The following is a 23,660-nucleotide window of genomic DNA, read 5'->3' on the forward strand; positions in this document are numbered from 1 at the left end:
TGGTGATGATGATTTACTTGTTGACAACTCTAGTGATGAATACTATGATGAAACTTCAATTAATCATGCTAATCAAGATAAAATGAATGACAATCATAAGGAGAAGATTGAGCATCTAACTAAAGAACTAAACACTCTTAAGTTAGCTCATGAAACTACCTTGGAAGATCATTGATAACTTTTAAAGACTCATGAGAAGTTACGCTTTGAAAAGCTCAACCTTGTGCAAGAGCATGAGTTTTTAAAGGCAATCAATGATGGTCTTCGCAAGAAAAGTTCTTCTTACATTGCCAAGCGTTTACTCTTATCTACTTACATGTCTCAAGTAAAATCTAGCAACAAGAGTAAGAAAGACTCTTCTTGTATTAACAATAATCATGCTAAATCCAATGTTGTTGCTTCTAGTAGTTCTCTTGATTCCACTAATAACTCTCTTAGCCAAGTTACACTTGAGCAAGAAAATAGCTTATTGAAGGGAATTATAGAGAAAGGTTTCTACAAGAGCCTTGCCGGAAGTAAGCAATTGTAGGAAATTGTTCGCCAGCAAGGAAGGCACCGGAAGAATCAAGGTGTTGGTTTTGAACGAAAGTTCAATGCCAATGGAGTTGAGTGGGAAGAAGATCAACAAGAGAAGTATGATCCTACTTCTTTCCAAGGGACACAAGCTCAAGATGATCTTCCACCACAAGACCACAAGCAAAAGGGCAAGGACAAGCTTCAAGAGGAGATTGATGCATTTGAAGAAGCTCCCAAGGCCTTGGTCAAGTGGGTTCCCGAGACTACATCAAGTTATACTTCATCAAGTTCCACTACAACCGCAAGGATTCCCATCAAGATGATGTGGATCCCAAAGAAGAAGAACTCTAGAGTTCTTTAGGGTGACTCCGCTAATATACTTCACTCATATCATTTTGGCAAGGACAAGTGCAATCAACTTCCACATCTTGCACTAAGTTCAAGGAGTCACAAACCCTCTTATTGGTAAGACAAGGGACAAGGTAACTTAATGCTTTCATGGAAATCATCTTGTGTGTGCATCACTCTATGTCTATGGATATCCTTGTTTGTTCCTTGTGGGACTAACCCGTGTAGGTATTGAAAGTGCAACTCACTCCAATGGATAGCTCCTAAAGATCTACATCAACGTTGAGAATCCACATTTTCAACACCTACATGAAGTCATCATCGACAAAACCCCAGGTTAGTTCATCCCTCTTAGGGGGGATATCACATCTAGGGGGAGCTTTACTCTAAGAATTGAGCTAAAGCAACTCTAATGGTGTGAACACAACAATGCTTTATGTAAAAGTGGTAACCCCACTTGTGCTTAAATGATGAGTATGACCTATGATCAAATGTTGTCATTTGACTCCTAAGTCAATATACTCATATATAGATGACCTAGTCATGGCCAATTTCTTGATAGATGCTAGAATGATTGTGCATGCTTTGCCACATATTTCATTTGCCATTTTATTGTGTGATCATGTTGGTTGCATATTTTACTCATTCGAGGACATCCACTTGTTGTTTTGATTGTTTGGCTCTTTTTTCTTTTGCCAAATGGATGGACAAGAATGCCCAAGAACCTTCTCTAGCTATCTATGCTTTTCTTGTTTCAAACTCTATTCATGCTACATCACAAAGTTTGATCAAGTCAGATTCGAACCACTCTGTGTGAGGAGCACTCAGAGTCCCCGATTCGTCATAGGCTTAAACTTCCAAAACCCCTTTGTGCATTTCGGTCTGACTGAGACATCCATTTCGGTCACACCGAGTTCACTAAGTTGATCTAGGTTTTAATCTCGGTGCAATCGATTTGAACACTTCGGTCACACTGAGTTGCAACAACCGCTTGCGATTCTGCAATCTTGGTGCCACCGAGTTGTTCCACTCGCTCACACAGACAGGGTCGGGATATAAATATCCACGGGTGAGATTTTGGAAAATACTTCAAAACCCCTCAGCCCGCGTGTGTCCTACTTTGCCTCCTCGGGTCTCCGGACCGCCTCCTTGCCGCCAGTGACCTCCCGCCGCTGGTTTCTCTCGCCGTCGACGGAATCTGCCCCGCCGTTGCCACTGTAGCGAACACTCGCCGAACTAGGGTACGTGTTCGACCCCTTGTGCTGTCATTTTCACTCCGATTCCTAGCACAAGGACAATGCCATGATTCTTGCCACGAATGAGATCAATCTATCCAGCTAAATCTTACTTAGGCCTAGTTTGATTCGAAAATTTTAGGGTTAGCTCTCTGCAGAACTCACCTCGGACCGACCGAATCATAGAAATCGGTCTCAGCGATTCGGCTTAGGCCATTGCACATGCGCTTTTCGGTCTGACCGAAACCTGCAAATCAGTGTGACCGAGTTCAAGATTCTGTGAAACCCTAGTAATCTCGGTGCCACCGAACTGTGACTCGGTCTGACCGAGTTCACTAGTTTAGGTTCCGAGTGTTGCTTCGGTATCACCGAGTTTGTCAATTTGGTAGCTCTGAGATCATTTCTGTAGAGAACTAAAACTAAGTTTTTGACTCAATTTGTTTTGCAAAACCTCTATACTCTGTGATGCTCATCTACTCTACCTTATCTATAATATATTCACAGGGTTTGCTGTCAGTTGTTGCCAAGATGTCTGACCAGAGTGACAGCCAGAACAGATCTGAACAGCAAGAGCAGTTGAGTGAGGGAACTAGTCCCTCAAGCAGCTATGATGAGGGCAGCAGGAGCACACCTAGTAAGTTGCCCAAGGCAGCTACTAGAGCAAGGAAGAAGAGAACTTCAGACTCTGAAGATGAAGATTATGTTGTAGCTGAAGATGAGGCCACCTCAAAGAAGAGAGTGGTGAAGAAGGAGTTTGGCACTGCTGCATCCACTAAGCCAGACATGAACAAGAAGGCACCTACTAGGAGGATCCCAACCTCCATGCTAAGAAAGGTTTGCATAGAAGAAACATGAAGCCCACTATAGATGATGGTGAGGCAGTTGGAGATGGCCAGAAGAAAAGAAAGGAGAGGGTCAAGAAGACCATTGCCAGAGTCATTGGCAAGCCCTCCATGATGAGATCTTCTGATGAAGAGGAAGAGGAAGAGGATGCTGCTCCAGCACCTAATGCACAAAAGCTAATGGGAGATGATATTAAGTGAGGGGCTGCTCCTAAGCCCATACCTGCTCCCAAAGCTGCTGCTCCAAACACCAAGTCTGCACCCAAGAGGAGCACAAGAAACATCCCTGCTGAGGAAAAGAACAAGGCCCGAGTGCCTGAAGCTGAAGAAGAAGAAGTTGAAGCCCAAGTGCTAAGGAAGCTCAAACCAAAGATTCTAGACCACAATGACACACATCCTGTGGCAGAGGACATGAGCATCAGGAAGGATGCAGGTCTGAGACTTTGGAGGAAAAATGACCCATATGTTGTAAGGAGGAGAACTACTGTGGATTACAGGTTCCACACTAAGGAACAACAAGACTTTTACGAGACCATTCTGCTTGACAAGAAGCCAATAGTCTCTGATATGAGATGGGTTGCCTGGACATACATCAGAGAGAAGGAAGATCACTTCCCAGGTGTCTATGATAGCTTCAAGGCTTGTGGAGTGGACAAGTTTGTTGGCCAGAGGCTCACTAAGTGGAATGATGAGCTCATCTTGCAATTCTGCTCCACTGCTCACTTCTTTCCTGATGGAAGGATTGTCTGGATGTCAGAGGGTACTAGATACCAATCCACTATTGATGAATGGGCCAGATTGATAAATGCCCCAGCAGCTGATGAGGATGACTTGGATGTGTATGCCAAGAAGAAGAAAGACTACAACTCTATGGCAAGTATGTACAAAGAGATTCCTGATGATGCCCTAGAAACTCATAAGTTGGGCTCAGTGAAGTTTATGTTGTCTGGTTTGCCTACTATCAACACCATCCTGAGGCATACTCTTTTGCCCAAGTCTGGAGATCACAGAATGGTAAGAGGACATTCCATTAACTTGCTGCACATATTTGATGTCCCTCAGAAGTTCAAGGTGATGAGTCTGATTATGGAAACAATCAAGAGGACAACTGCGGATCAGAAGAGGTCTTGTGGGTATGCTCCACATATTCAGGTGCTCATCAACTCAAAGATGGGCACAAGCACTTATTTTTTAGACAGGGAGCATTTACCTCTCAAGCCAGATTTTGAGGATAACACTATAGTCATGGATGAGAAAGATCCTTCCTCAGTGCAAGCACATGAGAAGAGAGAAAAAGCAAAGGAAGAGAAAGCTGCAAAGATGCCAAGTGCTGAAGAGGCATCTCAGGTGTTCCTAAAGAGCAAATGATATCGGCTTGGGTATCTGATCCAATCCACCTGGAGGATTAAGAAGGGCTTGGCCACCCTGACTCAAAATCAGGAGAGTTTGGAGAGAATCACTAAGCAGAAGTTCTATGATCTTGATGTCAAAGTCACTGAGATTCAGTCAGCAGTAGAGCAACTCCAGGAGGAAGCAGAGGAGAAGAAGGGAAAGACAACTACAGATGTTTTTTAGCGAGTGCATGTGCCAAGAGGTCAGAGGTCAGATGTAGTGCCTGTTGCTGATACTAGAGCCACTACATCTGCACCAGCAGCCACAACTTCAGTGCCACCTCCAGCAGCCACTCCACCAGCTCCAGCTACATCAACAGAAGCCTTCATCCTGGGAGTCATCACTACACCACCTCATGGAGACCAAGCCTGAGAGACGCATAGCACTATGCATATTTGAACTTTTTGGTAACTTGTTGCCAAAGAGGGAGAAATATGTATAGATCATAGTCTTCGAGAGAGAGTGTTGCCCTTTTGTCTCTCTTTGCACTTTATTTGGTTGAACTTTTTTATGTGTTTACTTGACACATTTTGTCTTTTGTGAGATACTTGGATGATCATGTGTTTGGTCATATGCTACCTTAATGTGTGCTTGAATGATATTATCCCTTATATCCATTTATGATCATTCACTTTGCTTGGTGATGAGTGCATGTTTTCAATTGTTATCATTTTGAGCGCTCCACCAAGATGTATGTGACATGGAGAGTGACCCATAATCCTAATACATTGTGCATTTGCAGTCCAAAGAAAATTTTAAATAATGCACAAATTTAGGGGGAGCTCTGGCTTATCACATACTTCTCAAAGCGACGATGTACTTTAATCTTATTATCAGTTGTCGAAGCTTTGATCTATATGTTGTCATCAATTACCAAAAACGGGGAGATTGAAAGTGCAACTATCCCTGGGTGGTTTTGGTAATGGTTAACAACATATAGCTCATTGAACTAATGCCATTTCAAGATAAATATTTTAGGAAAGTTCAATGATTGGCATGGCAGGATTAGGAATGTAGACCCCTCAAAATGCTAAGGCAAAAGTTTGGCTCAAGCTCTAAAGTTCAAGACTCTACATTTTCTATTTTAATGATCCAAGATCACATTGAGTCTATAGGAAAGCCAATACTATCAAAAGGGGATGAGGTGCTGCTTAATGGCTTGCTTGCTCAAAATGCTTAGTGATATGCTCCAAAAGCACTCAACCACTTTCTCATATCCACATATGTCCCAAAGCAAAAGTCAAACTCGGCCCCACCGACTTGATCCATCCGACGCTATTGAGTTCATTTGACATAGCCACTGCCAGAAACCCTAGTCACTTCGGTCTCACTGATAGGGATCTCGGTCACACCGAGATGGGATTGCGAACTCTCTGTTTCCCTTCGTAACGTTTCGGTCAAACCGAGATGAGAAATCGGCCCCACTGAGTCTGCAATGCAAACTCCCTGTCTCCTTTTAGTAACGCTTCGGTCCCACCGAGACGAGCGAATAGGTCCCACCGAGACGAGCGAATCGGTCCCACCGAGTTTGCCTGACCAACTCTCTGGTTAGCTTATTACCAAAGTCGGTCCAACCGAGTTTGTGTAGTCGGTCAAACCGAGATTACATTATGCCCTAATCCTAATGATATCGGTCCCACCGAGTTGACGTGTCGGTCCGACCGAAATGCCTAATGGTCACATTATGAACTAAATCGGTTAGACCAAGTTTTCTGATTCGGTACCATCGAGTTTGGTGAATTGTGTGTAATGGTTAGATGTTGGGTGGACGCTATATATACCCCTCCACCCACTCATTCGCAAGGGAAGCCATCAGAACGTGCCTACACTTCCAGCATTAATTTTCTGAGAGAGAACCACCTACTCATGTGTTGAGGCCAAGATATTCCAATCCAACCATATGAACCTTGATCTCTAGCCTTCCCCAAGTTTCTTTCCACTCAAATCATCTTTCCACCAAATCCAATCCTATGAGAGAGAGTTGAGTGTTGGGGAGACTATCATTTGAAGCACAAGAGCAAGGAGTTCACCATCAACACACCATCTATTACCTTTTGGAGAGTGGTGTCTCCTAGATTGGTTAGGTGTCACTTGGGAGAGCCTCCGACAAGATTGTGGAGTGAACCAAGGAGTTTGTAAGGGCAAGAGATCACCTACTTCGTGAAGATCTACCCTAGTGAGGCAAGTCCTTCGTGGGTGATGGCCATGGTGGGATAGACAAGGTTGCTTCTTCATGGACCCTTCGTGGGTGGAGCCCTCTGTGGACTCGCGCAACCGTTACCCTTCGTGGGTTGAAGTCTCCATCAATGTGGATGTACGATAGCACCACCTATCGGAACCACGCCAAAAACATCCGTGTCTCCAATTGCGTTTGCATACTCCAATCCCATCCCTTTACTTTCTTGCAAGTTGCAAACTTTACTTTCTGCTGCTCATATATTCTTTGCATACTTGCTTGAACCATATCTTGATTGCTTGACTTGTGCTAAATTGCTAAAATCTGCCAAGAACTAAAATTGGGAAAAGGTTAAGTTTTTATTTGGTCAAGTAGTCTAATCACCCCCTGAGGGAGTCCTGGACTAGGGGGTGTCCGGATAGCCGAACTATCATCATCGGCCGGACTCCAAGACTATGAAGATACAAGATTGAAGACTTCGTCCCGTGTCCGGATGGGACTTTCCTTGGCGTGGAAGGAAAGCTTGGTGATACGGATATGTAGATCTCCTACCATTGTAACCGACTTTGTGTAACCCTAGCCCTCTCCAGTGTCTATATAAACCGGATGGCTTTAGTCCGTAGGATGAACAACAATCATACCATAGGCTAGCTTCTAGGGTTTAGCCTCTTTGATCTCGTGGTAGATCTACTCTTGTAACACACATCATCAATATTAATCAAGCAGGACGTAGGGTTTTACCTCCATCAAGAGGGACCGAACCTGGGTAAAACATCGTGTCCCTTGTCTCCCATTACCATCTGCCTAGACGCATAGTTCGGGACCCCCTACCCGAGATCAGCCGGTTTTGACACCGACATTGCTGCTTTCATTGAGAGTTTCTCTGTGTCGTCACCGATAGGCTCGATGGCTTCTTCGATCATCATCAACTACGCAGTCCAGGGTGAGATCTTCCTCCCCGAACAGATCTTCGTATTCGGCGGCTTTGCACTGTGGGCCAATTCGCTTGGCCATCTGGAGCAGATCGAAAGCTACGCCCCTGGCCGTCAGGTCAGATTTGGAACTTTGAACTTCACGTCTGACATCCGCGGGGACTTGATCTTCGATGGATTCGAGCCACAGCCAAGCGCGCCGCACTGTCACGACAGGCATGATTTAGCTCTGCAGCCGGACAGTACCCTGGAGGCCGCACTCGAGCCCGCTTCGATGTTCAATTCGGAGCCGGCTGCACAGATCGAGGACGGATGGCTAGACACCGCCTCGGGGGCTGCAACCTCTACGGCGATAGAGCCGAACACTGACCTTGTCCCTCATGAAGCTCGTGACTCCGAGGTGCCGGACTTCGAACCTCCCGCGCCCCCTCCAATCGAATCCGATTGGGCGCCGGTCATGGAGTTCACCGCTGCGGACATCTTTCAACACTCACCTTTCGGCGACATCTTGAGTTTGCTAAAGTATCTCTCGTTATCAGGAGAGCCCTGGCCGGATTGTGGTCAGGACGGTTGGGATGCGGATGATGAAGAAATTCAAAGCCCACCCACCACCCACTTAGTAGCCACTGTCGACGATCTAACCGACATGCTAGACTATGACTCCGAAGACATTGACGGTATGGACGACAATGCTGGAGACGACCAAGAACCAGCGCCTACCGAGCACTGGAAAGCCACCTCATCATATGACATATACATGGTGGATATCCCAAAGGATGGGAATGGCGAAGGAACAGCGGAGGATGACCCTTCCAAGAAACAGCCCAAGCGCCGGCGTCAGCGGCGCCGCTCTAATATCCCGCCACAGCAAGAATGAAGATTCTGGCACCGGAGATAATAACACCCCGGACAGTGCCGAAGATAACCCACTCCAGCAAGATTCAGTACAGGAGGACGGAGACGCCAGCCCTCAAGAGAGAGCGGCAGAAGAAGAGGTAGAGGATTATATGCCTCCCTCCGGAGACGAGGCAAGCCTCGACGACGACGAATTCGTTGTGCTTGAGGATCCCATCGAACAAGAGCATTTTAAACATACGCTTATGGCCACGGCGAACAGCCTCAAGAAAAAGCAGCAACAGCTTAGAGCTGATCAAGATCTGCTAGCCGACAGATGGACTGAAGTCCTCGCGGCCGAACAGCATGAGCTCGAACGCCCCTCCAAAAGCTACCCTAAACGCAAGCTGCTCCCCCGATTAGAGGAGGAGGCGTATGAACCTGCATCACCAGCAGACAATATGGCTGACCGACCACCCCGTGGTCATGACAGAGAGGCCTCTAGGCCCTTCACTAGAACCGTACCCCAACATTGCTCGAAAAGCACAAGGCCATAGGGGAACACTCCGGACTTGCAAGATATATTGGAGGATAAGGCAAGACAAGCAAGATCGATCTATGGATCGCGTGGGCGCCCCATGATACGTGACGACAACCGTCGCGCCTGACACAATAAGTCCGGCCGGGCCGAACAAAATAGACAAAGCTCTTTTGAGCTCCGTCGTGATATCGCCCAGTACAGAGGCGCCGCACACCCACTATGCTTCACAGATGAAGTAATGGATCATCAAATCCCCGAAGGGTTTAAACCCGTGAATATTGAATCTTACAATGGCACAACAGACCCCGCGGTTTGGATCGAAGACTATCTCCTTCACATCCACATGGCCCGCGGTGACGATCTTCACGCCATCAAATATCTCCCACTAAAGCTTAAAGGACCAGCCCGGCATTGGCTCAACAGCTTGCCAGCAGAGTCAATTGGGAGTTGGGAAGACCTGGAAGCCGCATTCCTCGATAACTTCCAAGGCACATATGTGCGACCACCAGACGCTGACGACCTAATCCATATAATTCAGCAGCCAGACGAATCGGCCAGACAATTCTGGACACGGTTCTTAACCAAGAAAAACCAAATCGTCGACTGTCCGGATGCGGAGGCCCTCGCGGCCTTCAAACATAACATCCGCGATGAGTGGCTTGCCCGGCACCTGGGACAGGAAAAGCCGAAATCCATGGCCGCCCTCACATCACTCATGACCCGCTTCTGCGCGGGTGAGGACAGCTGGCTAGCACGCAGCAACAACCTCAGCAAAAATTCGGGCAGTCCGGATATCAAGGACCGTAATGGCAGGTCGCGTCGCAACAAAAACAAACGCCGCATTAACAGCGATAATAGTGAAGATACGACAGTCAATGCCGGATTCAGAGGCTCTAAACCCGGTCAGCGGAAAAAGCCATTCAAAAGAACTACTCCGGGTCCGTCCAATTTGGACCGAATACTCGACCGCTCGTGCTAGATACACGGCACCCCCGAAAAGCCAGCCAACCACACCAACAAGGACTGTTGGGTATTCAAGCAGGCAGGCAAGTTAATTGCCGAAAACAATGACTAGGGGCTGCATAGCGATGACGAGGAAGAGACCCGACCGCCGAACAATAGAGGACAGAAGGGTTTCCCCCCACAGGTGCTGACGGTGAACATGATATACGCAACGCACATACCGAAAAGGGAGCGGAAGCATGCACTCAGGGATGTATACGCGATGGAGCCAGTTGCCCCGAAGTTCAATCCATGGTCCTCCTGCCCGATCACTTTCGACCGAAGAGACCACCCCACCAGCATCCGCCACGGCGGATTCGCCGCATTGGTTTTAGACCCAATCGTCGATGGATTTCACCTCACCAAAGTCCTGATGGACGCCGGCAGTAGCCTGAATCTGCTTTATCAGGATACAGTGCACAAAATGGGCATAGACCCCTCAAGGATTAAACCTACCAAGACGACCTTTAAAGGCGTCATACCAGGTGTAGAAGCCAATTGTACAGGCTCAGTTACACTGGAAGTGGTCTTCGGATCCCCGGATAACTTCCGAAGCGAGGAGTTAATCTTCGACATAGTTCCATTCCGCAACGGCTATCATGCTCGGCTCGAACGTACCGCGTTCGCAAAGTTCAATGCGGTGCCGCACTACGCATACCTCAAGCTCAAGATGCCAGGCCCTCGAGGAGTCATCACGGTCAACGGAAACACTGAACGCTCTCTCCGAACAGAGGAACATACAGCGGCTCTCGCGGCAGAAGTACAGTGCAGCCTCTTAAGGCAATTCTCGAGTCCGGCTATTAAGCGACCGGACACGGCTAAACACGCCCGAAGTAACCTACAACAAGACCACCTGGCACGTTCCGAGCACGCATAGTAGTGCGGCCCCAACCCCAGCCCTTGCAAAACGTCAAGACAGGTCCTTCGCGTACACCATTACGCTCTGAAGATACCATGGGCATGGGGAGAGGGGCACGACCACAATAGGCCCAGAATGCGGCTCAACCGCACCAGGGGCTCTCAAGTGTGTCGTTCTTTTTTTCTTTTTCCTTTTCCTTTTTACCCACAGGACTCCGTTCGTCAGAGGCCACGTCCGGCAGCAGACCTGCCGAACTTACGATGCAACAGCCAGGGAAGGAGAAAGGCTACAACGAATACCCAGGTGGTCTCCATTACGAGCATTAAATCTATTTTATGCACCATTCCGCAGCCTACCCCTGGAGGGGGACATGTTTAATAGTCCCATCCCTTGCTTATCGCACCATTTGTATCATTCTGCATTTATAGCAGTTTTTCTTGAATAAGTAATGCAGCACCTTCTTGCTTCCAATTGCATTTCTTTCTTATACATATGTTCATTTATGACATGTTGCATCCGTACATTTTGGTACGGCTAAACACACCAGGGGCTTATGTTTCCCACATCATGGTGTGATAAGTCTGAACACTTTCACAAGTGTGGCACCCCGAACTTACAGCATTATATGCATCGGCTCCGAATCATGTCGTGGGTCAATAGTTGGGTTTGCCCGGCTCCCATGTTTTGGTACCTTACGTTCCGTTGTATCGGCTCAGGTAGCACTGGGAGAACCACTGTGATTGCGCCCCAGTTGAGCTGGGCGAGCACCTCAGTGGAGAAAGCTAAAACTGACCGTCATGATGAGGCGAGAGCCGGTCGCTGTTCGAGAGGTTTTTTGCGAGTCCCTAAAGACTTATGCCGCTTAGAGCGAGGAGCCAGCTTTGTCCGGCCCAGGCGTGGATAGCGCCCTAAATTCGGCCTTCCGAAGACTAGGGGCTTCACCGAAATTTAAAATTATAGAATTCTATGGCTAAGTGAGAGTGTTCAAGCATTATAAGTCCGGTTGCCTTGTTCATTGTGTTGAGCGCCTCCCTAGATGGACCCAAAAATGGGAACAAGAGTGCTCAAGTTTATCCCGAACACCCCAGCACTCGTGGCATGGGGGCTGAAGCCGATGACTTGCCATCTCTCAGATTTGATAAACATCCGCACAGAAGGTAATATTTTAAATTAACAAGCGTTGCTTAGCACATATGAACTAAGTTTTCAGTGCACAGGATAACAAAATGTGAGTCTAATCAAATATTACATCTTTGGAGCACTCACCCGCAATAATGCGGGCACCCTTCAGGACACTCTTATAATACATCTCGGGCGTGCGATGCTCCTTGCCCTGCGGTGGCGCGTCCGTCACAAGCTTCTGGGCATCCATCTTGCCCCAGTGCACCTTTGCGCGGGCAAGGGCCCGACGGGCACCCTCAATACAGGCGGAGTGCTTGATGACTTCAACCCACGGGCACGCATCCACCAGCCGCCGCACCAGGCCAAAGTAGCTCCCAGGCATGGCCTCCTTAGGCCACAGCCGAACTATGAGGCCCTTCATGGCCTGTTCGGTCACCTTGTGGAGCTCGACCAGCTGCTTCAGCTGGTCGCTAAGGGGCACCGGGTGTCCGGCCTCAGCATACTGAGACCAGAAGACCTTCTCCGTCGAGCTCCCCTCCTCGGCCTTGTAGAAAGCGGCAGCATCGGACACGCTGCGGGGCAGATCTGCAAACGCTCCTGGAGAGCTCCGAATTCGGATAAGTGATATGTAATTCACACTCACATGCTTACTTTGCATGAAAAACGCCTTACCCGCCGCTATTTTCTTCAACGCCGCAACTTCCTGGAGGGCCTTATAGGCTTCGGCCTTAGCGGCTGTGGCACTCTCAAGAGCCGTCGCAAGCTCGGACTCTCGAGTCTTCGAGTCACGCTCCAAACTCTCATGTTTTTCCATGAGAGCCTGGGGCTCTTGTTGTACCTCCGCCACCCGCGCCTCCTGCTTCTCTCGCTCGGTGCGCTCCGCGGCCGCGTTACGTTCGGCCGCGGCCACCGCCTCCTTCAGGGTCGCCACCTCATTAGTGGCCCCTGCTATATCCACGTTATCCTTCTCATTTTTCTTGCAACCAAATCCTTTTCTATAAGGTACAATTTTAATAAGGTATTACTCACCTTCCTTGTCCTCGAGCTGCTTCTTGGCATGGCCGAGCTCGTTCTCGGACCGCTCGAGGCTTTGCTTCAAAGTATTGACCTCCGCAGTCAGTGCGGCAGAGGTCAGCAGCACAGCCTACAATCCCATATTAACATATTTTTTATGACTCCTGCATATATCTTTTTAGATCCTCAGTCCGGCTTTTCTTTCCGAACACCAAACCGAGCATCAGGGGCTACTGTCTATGCGGTACTATTTTACATATATCAAAATTCTTACCTCAAAGCCTGTTAGAAGGCTGCTGCAGGCTTCGGTCAGCCCGCTCTTGGCGAGCTGAACCTTCTGAATCACCGCACTCATAACAGAGTGGTGTTCCTCTTCGATGGAGGCGCCATTGAGCGCCTCCAACAAGCTATCCGGCGCCTCCGGTTGGACGGAGGCTGCCGGCATCACGGTCTTGCCCTTCTTACGAAGGGGCCGCCCGCCGAACTCCGGAGCCACTATGGGTTCCGGGGCCGAGTCCGGTGCAAATTCCGGGAGGTGGTTCTGCGACACCTCCGGGGCCTCCTCCTCCTGGTGGGTCCCTTTCCGGGATCCCACCTCGACATCGTCCGCATCACGGGGGGTGGAGGCGGTCAGAAGAGAATCCATATCCGACGCACCTAAGGACCCGCTCGACGAAGCGGGAAGATCATCCTTGGGCGGACTACAGGGTTGTATGCGGCATTAGAAAGACATTATGTGGCGAAAAGAAAAACCATGAAGTTACTCGGGAGTCCTGATACTTACGATCTCGCCAGGGGCTTGGCCCTTGGAGGCCAGTCCTCGTCGTCGTTGCTGGCGTTGGCAGAGCAGTCCGGGGAAAGAGTTTTTCCCTTCTTGGACCCTTCGGCCTCCCTCGTTGGGGAGGCCTTCCTTTTCTTCCCTCCCCCCGCTGGGGGAGAGGCTTTCTTTTTCTCCTCCTCGCCTTTGTGGGAGGAGTCTGCCTTGGAGTCATCATCCGATAACACCTGAAAACGGGAACTCTTCCGAGTTCCCGTGGCCTTCTTCTTGGCCTTCTTCTCCGGCACCACGTGGGGTGCCGGAGCCAGCAGACCCGTTAAGCGGGCGTCCGCTGGGTCCTCTGGCAATGGGGCCGAATAGATAGTCTGCTCGGCCTTCGCCAGCCAGTCCTGTCAAAGGAGAGGGAGTTTAGATCCCGCATAGAGTTAAACTATGGAAAACAAGTGTCTCGTAAAGGACAAAATCACTTACCTCGTTAGCCGGACGCTGTGAGCTGAATCTGTGATCTTCGGTAGCGGATGCGGGAGCCTCAGCGCCCTTGAACAACACCTTCCAGACATCTTCGTACGTAGTGTCGAAGAGCCCGCTCAAAGTCTGGTGCTGCGCCGGATCGAACTCCCACATGTTGAAGCCCCGTCGTTGGCACGGGAGAATCCAGCGAATGAGCATGACCTGGACTATGTTGACAAGCTTGAGCTTCTTGTCCACTAGCTTTTGGATGCAGGCTTGGAGTCCGGTCAGCTCCTCCGAATCACCCCATGTCCGGCCGCTCTCTTTCCAGGAGGTGAGCCGTGTGGGGATGCCAGATCTGAATTCAGGGGCCGCTACCCATTAAGGGTCACGTGGCTCGGTGATGTAGAACCACCCCGATTGCCACCCCTTAATGGTTTCCACAAAAGTGCCCTCAAGCCAAGTAACGTTGGACATCCTGCCCACCATGGCGCCTCCGCACTCCGCTTGGCTGCCCTTCACAACCTTCGGCTTGACACTGAAGGTCTTGAGCCACAAGCCAAAGTGGGGCTGGATGGAGAGGAAGGCCTCACACACGACGATAAACGCCGAGATATTGAGGATGAAATTCGGGGCCAGATCATGGAAATCCAGGCCGTAGTAGAACATGAGCCCCCCGGACAAAGGGATGGAGTGGGAAGCCCAGTCCACGGAGGAAATGGGGAAGAAATACTACCCTCTCATGGGGCCTGGGGGTGGGGATGAGCTCTCCCTCGTCGGGGAGCCGATGCGCGATGTTGCTGGACAAATATCTGGCACTGCGCAGCTTCTGGATGTGCCCCTCCGTGACGGAGGAGGCCATCCACTTGCCTCCCGCTCCGGACATAGTTGGAGGAGGTTGAGGTGAGATGTGCGGACTTGGGCGCTGGAGCTCGAGTTCGCGGAGATGGATAAGCCAAGGAGGAAGAAGGTGCAGGTGAAAGGGTTGGATCTTTATCCCCTTATATGGGCGGACAAAAACATGTGTCCCCACCGGCCTGATAAAACTCGCTTATCTCCCAAGCGCCGCAATCAATGGCGCGGTTGGGTTACCCACGTCCGTATTGATGGGAATCCCGGAATAAGGGGAACACGATCTCTGCTTCGACAAGACATGCCAAGGAAACCGCTTCGCTAAACACGCTGACGTGGTACAATAAAAACGATTCAAGTAAAGGCTTGGTAGTGGTGTGACATCACGCCACCAAATACGTCAGCAGATTGAACTTGTGTAAATATTATTCTCTCTACGGTGGTGCATGGAATTTGTTTTGTAGAGCCGGACACTATCCTGGTGTTCACAATCTTCCATAAATTATTCGGAGAAGGAACCCGCCTTGCAATGCCGAAGACAATATGCGCGCCGGACTCGTCGTCATTGAAGCCTGGTTCAGGGGCTACTGAGGGAGTCCTGGACTAGGGGGTGTCCGGATAGCCGAACTATCATCATCGGCCGGACTCCAAGACTATGAAGATACAGTATTGAAGACTTCGTCCCGTGTCCGGATGGGACTTCCCTTGGCGTGGAAGGCAAGCTTGGCGATACGGATATGTAGATCTCCTACCATTGTAACCGACTCTGTGTAACCCTAGCCCTCTCCAGTGTCTATATAAACCGGATGGCTTTAGTCCGTAGGATGAACAACAATCATACCATAGGCTAGCTTCTAGCGTTTAGCCTCTTTGATCTCGTGGTAGATCTACTCTTGTAACACACATCATCAATATTAATCAAGCAGGACGTAGTGTTTTACCTCCATCAAGAGGGCCCGAACCAGGGTAAAACATCGTGTCCCTTGTCTCCTGTTACCATCCGCCTAGACGCACAGTTCGGGACCCCCTACCCGAGATCCGCCGGTTTTGACACCGACACCCCCCTCTAGACATACTTTCGATCCTACACCAGCATCAAGTGAGGAAACTGATAAAGATTGTTATTAAAATGGGTCAAAATATGTCAATCGAACTATATGTTTACACTTTATGCAAGACAACAATGAACTGCAGGATGGTAAGTAAGAACCCTGTAGCCTTCTTTGTACTACCCGTAATGAGTTGTGTTAGATGACAATGTCTGAATCTTTTTCCTTTGCAGTGGATCCTGAAGCAGTTTACTCAAGATTACCTCTCAAACTACATGATTGGCAGTCGGCCATCACAAGGGGTTGGACTAGAGTCGTGCATTCCTTCTGCATCCAGGAGAGCACAATAGGCCATTCCGCTTCACCTTGTTCAGCAACCAGAATGTATGTCGCCTCTTTCTTTACCATCTGTAATAGTACAAGTATAGAACCCTAGTTCATCATTCTTTATTTGGTGCTTATCTAATTCTTAAACATATGTACCTGTGAATTGAATAATGCATTGGTAGTTTGAACCTGATGGATATGAATAAAGCTATAGTCTTACTTTCAAGTTTAAATTAGGTACAATTTTAAATAGCAGCAATTAAATTAGGGCAAAATTACGGTGTGCAAGTCATGGCGCACACGGTTAATAAAGCATAGTGTGTGCGATATACATCATAATCCGACATGGTTCACAGAGTGGAAGCGTGTGTAACAATGCACACAGTTGCTGTTTACAAAGCGTGTGTGATGTCAGACACTATCACATACAGTGCGGGAAAAACTAAATGTGTGTGAATGTCTACCTATCGTACACGGTTTGTAATCATGAACTGTTTGTGATGTGCCAGGCATCGTAAATGTAGAGCCAGTTTGGTACGTGCCTAGAAAGCTCTCATGCCTGGAATCTGCCTGGTTTTAGGTAAAACCACAAAACTCGGACTACGATGGCAGTGCGAGCACAAACGAGTAGCAAGGATGAAGCGTTTCGGGTATGCAAGACATCGGAAACTGTTATATAGGGGAAACTGTATGCATCAAGGCTCCCTATCCCCAACGGTTTCTGGGTCGTGTGGGAAGGACCCCCCTATGGCCCACACTCACTTGGCGATGGTTCCAATTGCCGTCACGGAAAGGGGTTAAAAACCGTTTGTATAGCACCTCGCTGTACCAGTGGCGATCAATACCTCCTACTCACTAATACCTTCATGCAAAATTTTCACTTTCATTCTAGGAAGGATCCTCCGATGGTAGAATTTCACTTATATGATGTGCCCAAGCGAATGACACTATATGATTTTTGCGATGTTTGCAAAATACCTTATGAGGGCAGTGTCAGTGAGGCACGTCCTAGAGGCATGGAGGACTTTATTTATGAAACTACTGTGGGAGAAGAGAGTTTAGTGTCAGAAGCTAGGGTAGCTAGTTTGCATTTTTCCCATTTTGCATTACTATCCATTATTTGCAGGGAGATGCTTGACACGTTGTGGAGAGAGTGAGGGCCTTAGTGCACCAGATCTTGCTATTTTGTGCCATGCTTTATGTTCTGACAGAACTTTTAGTTTGGGTGCTATTGTTGCCCGACGGTTAAATATAAACTGTTCAAAGGGCACTATCTTTGGTGATGTCTATGCCTTCTACCTGCTAAACATTTTGAGATACCTATTAGGCATGATGAGGAGGATGGGATGAAGTTACCCACTAAATATTTAGACTATGCTAGTATGGTAGCACATGATTTTATTGCCAAAGACGATGATAAGCGGCTCCTCTATAACCTAGTATTTAGTCAGGGTACTTGTGAGATTATTACCTTGCCTGCACCTTGTTTGTTCGATGTTCATTCAGGCATGTACACTATTGTGCCCGAGGACATTTATAGATTTGGGGGTCTTTTACAACCTCCAGCACCTGAGCCAACACCAGTTCCTGAGCCATATCAGGAGCCTATTTATCAGTGGGAGCCGCAAGAGCTCGCCAACCAGTGGAATCCTCAGGACCCTCTGCACTATCCAGGAGAGGGTTACTTCGAGCCGTGGCCATAGAACAACTTAGGCCAAAATCCTAATCTTGGGGGACTACGTATCTCTCATCGACATTACATTCATGCATCACACTTTCATTCCAGTTGTCGGTGTTCGTACTTTTTATTTGTATCATCCATGTTAGCTTATTTTCCTTGGTTTCTTCTTATGTGTTTGAACAACTTAGAGAAAATCAAAAAAAAAGTTAGTCCTTGCTTATTTTTAGTTTTCCTTATAGGTCTTATTAGTTGTAGAATTAAAAGAAAACCCAAAAAGATTTCTCGTTCTCTTTTGCTTGTTGGGAGCTTTCCCGTGTAAATAGTTTTTCTCGTTTTGTTTTCTCTTTGTTAATTTTCTTTTTCAAAAAAACAAAAGCTTGAAAAAAATTTAGTGGGTTTCTCTGAATTTCTTTTGTTTCTTTGGGTCATAAAGAGAAGGCCGCGATGAAACTGCTGAGTGGCTCTCATATGCATTATTGTTGATCTAACAAAGAAACCATATTACCTTGTCTTCTCCTTTGAATAAATGTTTGCAGATTCCAACTTAGTCCAATGCACGTGCACTTTTATTATTCACATCGTTCGGTCGTGCAAGTGAAAGGCAATAATGACGATATACGATGAAATGATTGAGATGAAGAAAAACTGGTATGAACTTGACCTATTTTGTTTTTGTAAATATGATTGGCTCATCATTCCTGATTCAACCTATTATGAATGAAACATGTTTGCAATGACAATTATAGATTATAGTTACTCATGCCATGCTTAATTAGCTAGGAATATGTAATGGTTTGTCTTGTGTGCCAACATGCATTTTAAAATGGTTATGATGTGGTATGATAGGATAGGATGGTATCCTCTTCTGAATGATTCAAGTGGCTTGACTTGGCACATGTTCACGCATGTAGTTGAATAAAAAACAACATAGCCTCCACGATATTTATGTTCATCGTGATTTATATCCTACTCATGCTTGTATTCAATGTTGATTAACCTCAATGCATGTTTATGACTGTTATCGCTCTCTAGTTGGTCGCTTCTCAATCTTTTGCTAGCCTTCACTTGTACTAAGTGGGAATACTGCTTGTGCATCCACTTCCTTAAACCCAAAGTTGTTCCATATGAGTCCACCATACCTACCTATATGCGGTATCTACATGTCATTCCAAGTAAATTTGCATGTGCCAAACTCTAAACCTTCAAATGATTGTTTTGTATGCCCGAATAGCTCAAGTAGCGACTGGGGGTTGTCAGTATCATCCATGCTAGTTATTCTCACAATGAGTGTTTACTCACTTGTCATTCATGAGGGAGTGGCTGGTAATCGAGATGCCTAGTTCCATGCTCAAAATCAAATCAAAATATAATAATGAAACAAAACTCCCCCAGGATTGTTGTTGGTATCGACAACACCCATGAATTCGGCTAGCCGTGGAGTGTGATTGTTCGTGGAGGGGGAGTAAAAACTTTACCATTCTGTTTGGGAACCGCCTATAATGTGTCTAGCATGGAAGATAGTGAGATCTCTTGGTTGTTATGTTGACAATGAAAGCATACCGCTCAAAATTATATTCATCTCTGTTTTAAAAGCTTTGAGCTCTGGCACCTTTGCAAATCCATGCTTCCCTCTGCGAAGAGCCTATCTATTTACTTTTATTGTTGAGTCATCATCCTCTTATAAAAAGCACTAGCTGGAGAGCACCACTGTCATTTATATGTGTTGTTATTAATTGATGTTGAGTATGAGTGTGACTGGATCTCTTTTGCCATGAATTACAAGTCCAGTCAGTCCTTGATCTTCAGAGGTGCTGTGCGTTTATGTTTTGCGGTCTCAGAAAGGGCTAGCAATATACCATTTTTTCATATTATATCATGATTGTTTTGAAAAAAGTGTTGTCATCCAAGATATCTTATTATAGCTTGCTAGTTGATTAAGCCATTGATATGAGTAAATGTGAGACCTAAATGTTATTGTGAATATGGTTTGTCCATAATCTTTGCTGAAAACCTAAACATTAGTTAGACATATTTGCAACAACAAGATCAAACAGAGTTTGTAAAAGTTTTTCTTTGTCACTTTCAGTTTGTCAACTGAATTGCTTGAGGTCAAGCAATGTGTTAAGCTTGGGGGAGTTGATACGTCTCCATTGTATCTACTTTTCCAAACTCTTTTGCCCTTGTTTTGGACTCTAATTTGCATGATTCGAATGGAACTAACCCGGACCGATGATGTTTTCAGCATAATTGCCATGGTGTAATTTTTGTGCAGAAATCAATGTTCTTGGACTGACCTGAAAATTTACGGAGAATTTTTGTGGAATATATAAAAATACTAGCAAAAGAAATAACCAGAGGGGTCCACCCAGAGGCTGGGGGCGCGCCTAGAGGGCTTGTGGCCCCCCTGGACCTCCTCCGACCTCAACTCCAACTCTATATAACCCTATTCGGGGAGAAAAATCAAAGAGAAGGATTCATCGCATTTTACGATACGGAGCCATCATCGCCTCATGTTCTTCATCAGGAGGGCAGATCTGGAGTCTGTTTTGGGCTCCGTAGAGGGGGATTCATCGCCATCATCATCACCAACCATCCTCCATCACCAATTCCATGATGCTCACCGCCGAGGGTGAGTAATTCCTTCATAGGCTTGCTGGACGGTGATGGGTTGGATGAGATTTATCATGTAACTGAGTTAGTTTTGTTAGGATTTGATCCCTAGTATCCGATCTTGCAAGTTGTATACACCTATTACGAGTTATGATCCTCATACCCCCAAGGTGAAAATAATTGAAATTCTTTCCGATGATTACCGCAGTTTGAGGAGTTCATAAATTCACTAAGTGTCAATGCTTTGTTAAAGCTATCTATTACAAGGAGGCCTTAATATCCCCTAGTTTCTATTAGGACCCCGCTGCCACGGGAGGGTAGGACAAAAGATGTCATGCAAGTTCTTTTCTAGAAGCACGTATGACTATATACGGAATACATGCCTACATTATGTTGATGAATTGGAGCTAGTTCTGTGTCGCCCTAGGTTATAACTTGTGTATGATGAATGCCATCCGACATAATTATCCATCACTGATCCATTGCCTATGAGCTTTTCACATATTGGTCTTTGCTAAGTTACTTTTGCCGAGCTCCTGTTACAATCACTACACAACTGCTATTGTTACTTTTGCCATTGTTACCATTACTTCCATACTACTTTGCTACTAAATACTTTGGTACAGATATTAAGTCTTTCAGGTGTGGTTGAATTGACAACTCAGCTGCTAATACTCGCAAATGTTCTTTGGATCCCTATTTGTCGAATCAATAAATTTGGGTTGAATAGTCTACCCTCAAAAACGGTTGCAATCCCCTATACTTGTGGGTTATCACCAACTGCCTCTGCGGCTCCCACTGTCGGGCCACCAGCTCATTCTCCACCAAAGTTATCCATTAACACATCGATCCCAATTTTAGATGATGGTCCTTCTGCACTCAAACCAGTTTTTTCTCGTGATACTGACTCCGTGGTACATGGAGATTAAGTCATTTCAGTCGAAGATGAGCTCAAATATCCATATCATCGTGAACAACTGCCTTTGTTTTCGGCAGGTGCTAGAGTGATATGTCCATTTTGCATCATGTTTTCCTACTGTTATTTATGTTGTTTTATTGTATAATAATGCTTCTTGGAGTAATTCTAATGCCTTTTCTTTCATAATATGCAAGGTATGCACCAAGGGGGAGAATTCTGGCAGCTATAAATCTAGACCTGAAAAAGCTATGTCACGCTACCTACTCTGCACAACTCCAAATAAGCTGAAACTCCCCTAGGATTTTTATGGAATATTTAATGAAAATTGGAGCAAATAAGTACCATAGGAGGGCCACCAGGTGGGCACAACCCACCTGGGTGCGCCAGGAGGCCCAAGCGTGCCCTGGTGGGTGCTGCCCTCCTCGGCCCACCTCCGATGCCCATCTTCTGGTATACAAGTCATTTTGACCTAGAAAAAATAAGGAGAGGACATTTAGGACAAAGCGCCGCTGCCTCGAGGCAGAAGTTGGGTAAGAGCACTTTTGCCCTCCGGCGGAGCGATTCCGCCGGGGGAACTTCCCTCCCGGAGGGGGAAATCATCGTCATCATCATCACCAACAACTCTCCCATCTTGGGGAGGGCTATCTTCATCAACATATTCATAGCACCAACTCCTCTCAAACCCTAGTTCATCTCTTGTGTTCAATTTTTGTATCAAAACTATAGACTGGTGCTCGTGGGTGACTAGTAGTGTTCATTACATCTTGTAGTTGATTACTATATGGTTTATTTGGTGGAAAATTATATGTTCAGATCCATTATGCTATTCGATACCCCTCTGATCTTGAGCATGTTTATCATTTGTGAGTAGTTACTTTCGTTCTTGAGGTCACGGGAGAAATCATGTTGCAAGTAATCATGTGAAATTGATATGTGTTCGATATTTTGATGGTATGTATGTTGTCATTCTCTTAGTGGTGTCATGTGAACATCGACTACATGACACTTCACCATATTTGTGCCTAAGGGAATGCATTGTGGAGTATTTATTAGATGGTGGGTTGCAAGAGTGACAGAAGCTTAAACCCTAGTTTGTGCGCTATTCCGTAAGGCACCGATTGGATCCAAATGTTTAATGGTATGGTTAGAATTTATTCTTAATACTTTTCTCGTAGTTGCGGATGCTTGCGAGAGGGTTAATCATAAGTAGGAGGTTTGTTCAAGTAATATAAGCACCTAAGCGCTGGTCCACACACATATCAAATTATCAAAGTACAGAACACGAATTAAGGCAACATGATGAAAGTGACTAGATGAATTCCGGTTTACCCTTAAGAACACTTTGCTTATCATAAGAAACCGTTTTGGCATGTCCTTTGCCTCAAAAGGATTGGGCTACCTTGATGCAATTTTGTTATTACTATTGTTACTTGCTTGTCACAAATTATCTTGCTACCAAACTACTCTGCTACTTACAATTTTAGCACTTGCAGACACTACCTTGCTGAGAACCACTTGTCATTTCCTTCTGCTCCTCGTAGGGTTCGACACTCTTACTTATCGAAAAGGGCTACAATTGACCCCATACACTTGTGGGTCATCAAGGCAATTTTCTGGCGCCGTTGCCAGGGAGTGAAGCGCTCTTGGTAAGTGGAAATTGGTAAGGAAACATTATTACTGCATGCTGAAAGTTATTGTCACTTGCTACTATGGAAAACCGTCCTTTGAGGGGTTTGTTCGGGGTATCTTCACCTCGACCGGAACCATAATTAGTCACCCTCAACCTACTGCACCTACTGAAAATATTGAATATGAAATTCCTTCGGGTATGTTAGAACAACTGCTAGCTAATCCTTATGCAGGAGATGGAACCGAACATCCTGATATGCACTTGATACATGTGGATGAAATTTGTGGATTATTTAAGCTTACAGGTTTGCCCGCAGATGAAGCTAAGAAGAAGGTTTTCCCTTTATCTTTGAAGGGAAAAGCATTGACATGGTATAGGCTATGCGATGATATTGGAACTTGGAACTAGAACCATTTGAAATTGGAATTTCATCAGAAATTTTATCCTATGCATCTAGTTCATCGTGATCGGAATTATATATATAATTTTTAGCCTCGTGAAGGAGAAAGTATTGCTCTAGCTTGGGGGAGGCTTAAGTCAATGGTATATTC

This window comes from Triticum dicoccoides, chromosome 2B, assembly GCF_002162155.2.
Source record: "Triticum dicoccoides isolate Atlit2015 ecotype Zavitan chromosome 2B, WEW_v2.0, whole genome shotgun sequence".
Classification (NCBI taxonomy): Eukaryota; Viridiplantae; Streptophyta; class Magnoliopsida; order Poales; family Poaceae; genus Triticum; species Triticum dicoccoides.